This window comes from Balaenoptera acutorostrata, chromosome 4 (assembly GCF_949987535.1).
Source record: "Balaenoptera acutorostrata chromosome 4, mBalAcu1.1, whole genome shotgun sequence".
Lineage (NCBI taxonomy): Eukaryota > Metazoa > Chordata > Mammalia > Artiodactyla > Balaenopteridae > Balaenoptera > Balaenoptera acutorostrata.
In genome coordinates, this window is record NC_080067.1 from 23,092,474 (window position 1) to 23,096,054 (window position 3,581).

The 3,581-nt window shown below is 47.8% G+C and overlaps 1 non-coding gene across 1 annotated transcript; it reads right to left on the reverse strand.

Moving 5' to 3' along the window:
• Positions 1-631: 631 nt before the first annotated feature.
• On the reverse strand, positions 632-738 carry LOC114236322 (U6 spliceosomal RNA). Its single transcript, XR_003622294.1, has one exon. It is a non-coding gene; the product is annotated as a U6 spliceosomal RNA (small nuclear RNA).
• Between the last annotated feature and the right edge of the window lie 2,843 nt (positions 739-3,581).

Consider the following 3,581-nt stretch of genomic DNA (forward strand, 5'->3'; position numbering starts at 1 on the left):
ACACATGGGAACACGAGACCTAGAGACATGGATGCAATCAATTCACTGGGGCTTCTTCAGCTCATGGGCTCCTGGGCCTGGCCTGGCTGTGCTGGTGGTTTCATCACTGGTCATCATTCAAGTTTCTGCCTTCCTGGGTCCAGGAAATGGGGAAATATATTACTGTCCGATCACTACCCGAACACCCCCAAACAGTGTCGCACTGTTTGAATGCCCCATGCAGGGGAGGGTCTTCCAAGGAGGGACAGGAGTTCTGCCAGCAGTGCAGCTGGGACTCACTGTGCTGCAAAGCTGGCTTCTATTAGAACAAACATCTGATTGAGCTGCCTCAGTTTCCCCAGATTGATCAATTCCTGGATATGAAAGCAGAAATGGCCCAGATTCACACTAGGGCCCCACATTTTCTCCATTCCCTCAGCTAAAAGAATTCATTACCAAATCCTCTTCTTTCATTTTTGGGAAAAAATATCCCATACATTTAAAAGATGGGACAGAGTCGTGGCAGGCAGCATTTAGCTCAGGCATGATGCCCTATACGTACTACTCAATCACATTGAACTATGGAAAAGTCCATTCTGAAAAACCCACACATTTGACTAATGCGTGTTTGATGTTCCAGTTTTTTTTAAAAAAAGATATGGAATGCTTCATGAATTTGCATGTCATCCTTGCACAGGGGCCGTGCTAATCTTCTCTGTGTCGCTCCAGTTTTGGTATATGTGCTGCCGAAGCGAGCACGGTGTTCCAATTTATTCATCGGGAATAATACGTGGTATGGGTGGAATCTGTAGCAAACATTTTTTTTTCTTTTTTAAAAAATAACAAATGACATCCTGTGGTCTCTCTTCCTTTTTTATTTTTATTTTTTTTAACCCCAAGTACAATGCATACTGATAAAAACGATGTACGTTGCATGTATCTGTGATAATAGCCGAAGCCAAGGCAGTCTGAGGCATATTAACAACAGACTTATCTGTGGAGCAGAACCTTATGTAAGATGCATTTTCCTCTAGAGCCAAGCAGCACAGAATTCACCTACACGGCAGATAAGTGGCCCCTGGGCCCAGGTGCAGCCCCGCGCCGGGCCAGCGGCTGGGGGAATTTTCTCACCAATATAATCGACACAACAAGGGTAGGATTTCTGTTTAACACAACAGAAACTAACATGAAAATTGGCACTTGATGTTTTGCAGTCTGGCTGTACTAATGTCACCTATGGAACCCAAGATAATTTCAGTGACATCTTTCTTTTCCCTGGGAGGAGAAATGTGCTTTCTGCCAGCGTCCATCTGACAAACCTGGATAAACATTTGCATGGCAGGTGGAGACAGTGTATAAAACTGTCCCCCCTGCCCGACCCCAGCAAAAAAGATATAGAGCTAAATAATGATAGACCACTTGGTGGAAGCTGATGAGATAACCTTGATTCCCTCCTTCTGGGCGGCCAGGGGCTCCTTCGACTGTGGTGACCAAATGGATCCTCCAAGAAAGCCGGGCACCCTCATCTCTGTAGCTCTGTGAGCCTTGGGTGAGGCCTGGTTAGGGATGTGACGCTGTTCATCTGCAGCCCCGCCCCCCATCCAATCGCAACCCCTCCTCTGCGGCCCCAGAGCCTACATCACACCCAGCTGACCAGCAGCACTGTGGCTAGGGATTGGCTGTTTATTCTTCCGTGTGTGCTGTCCCTCCGCAGGTGCTGATGGGGCCCTTCCCTAGGCTGCTGTCTGGCTCCGCCTCCCACTTCAGTTCTCCACTCCCCGGCCTTGCCTGGCTTCTCTGCCTTCTCAGCTGTTCTACCGTTGCTCTCTCCAGCAGCACAGCATCGCTCACTTCTCAGCGCCTCCCTGAAACCATCCAATCCAACCGTCTCCTCTGTTTGCCTTTTGCTCTTTATCCAGGCCTTGGGGCTGCTCGGGAAAGTCATAGAGGTGGAGTCAACATCCAGCCTCAGCTGGAGACTCTGAGTCGTGCTGAACTTCTCTTCCTCTTGGGGCCCCTCCATGGCATTTCCCCAAAGGTGCCTTCAAGCCTGGACCCTCAAGGCTTGGTCTATTTCTGCCTCCCCATGTCTCGAGGGGTCTTCCCCCCCCCCCCCCCCCCACCAACTTTCATACCTCAATGACTCTGTCGCTCCTTGTCCTCTCAGATTATAGTTCTCATCTTCCTTTGCTGGACTTTTCCTAGGAATGATCAGCATTTCTCCCTCCTCATTTTCACCACCTGCATGCCTCTAATCTTTTGACATTCCGTTTCCATTTCTTCCATTTTGTGAAAATGATATTTTTGAAGGACTCAGATGAGGCTGCGTGAGATTCAGTGGCTGTTCCTTAGGCTAGTGGCGGGGTTTGTCTTGTGTGACCAACATATCCTTCTTGTGGGAGACAGAATAATGACCCTCCAAGGATATCCATGTTCTAACTCCTGGAACCTGTGAATATGTTACCTTATATGGCAAAAAGGACTTTGTAGATGTGACCAAGTTAAGGATCTTGAGATGGGAAGATTATTCTGGATTATCTGGGTGGACCCAATGTCATCACAAGGGTCTTTATAAGGAGAAGAGGGAGGAGACAGGAGAGTCTAATTCTGGGAGGAGCTGTAATGATGGAAGCAGAGTGATGCCGGGCCACGAGTCAAGGAATGCTGGCAGCCTCTAGTAGCTAGAAAAGGCAAGGAATGGATTATCCCTTAGAGCCTTCAAAAGTAACACAGCTCCGCCAATACTTAATTTTAGCCTCATAAAGCCCATTTCATTTTCCTGCCCTCTAGGACTTTAAGAGAATAAATTTGTATTGCTTTAAGCCACTAAGTTTGTGGAAATTTGTTACAGCAGCAATAAGAAATGAATACCCTTCTCAAAATTCTCTTCTCCCTGATTGTCAAATCCAAAGTGAAGGAAACTTCTGCTTCTTCTGCTGGTCCTTGTCAACCTGTTTCCTCCAAAATGGGAGCGTTTTAAGCCTCAGTCCTCTTCTCTTGCTGTGCATTTAGCATTTTCACAATGAGTATTTGTAGAATTAGTCTGTTGAATAACACCACTGTATTCGGCACATCTGGGGATACCTCCCTTCTTACAGAATCTTCCTCCACCCACAGCCCCTGCTGGGTGGACAGCAGGCCCCTGACCACCCCCCCAGTTATAGCTGATTGGCACAGGACTGTGCACCTCATCTAAGGGGAGCTCACTGGCCAGCTGGCCTGGTGCAGAAAAGGAGAGCTGGGCTGATCAGATGCCCTCTCTGGGGAATCTAAGTGATACCAAGTTTCAGTTCACGGTAGGCACTGGAGCTCAAAGACTGGCTGATTTGTGTCTGGGGTGGCAATAAAGGGCTAGATGAAGTTTAGGAAGAGAGGAAACTCAGAGGTGGCTGATTGGAGGATGGGAAGGGGGTGGAGGTAGTCAGAGAAGCTGAGGAGCCACTCTACGGGGAGGAGAGAGTGTCTCTATCTCGAAGTGGCTTTGGTTTTGCCTTTCCCACGGCCTGGGAGTTTTTCGTGTTTCTCTGAGACACTTTGTGTCCTCACAGGATTCTTTTTTTTTTTAAGAGTACATTCAAGTAGCTTTAATACATTTTTTTTCC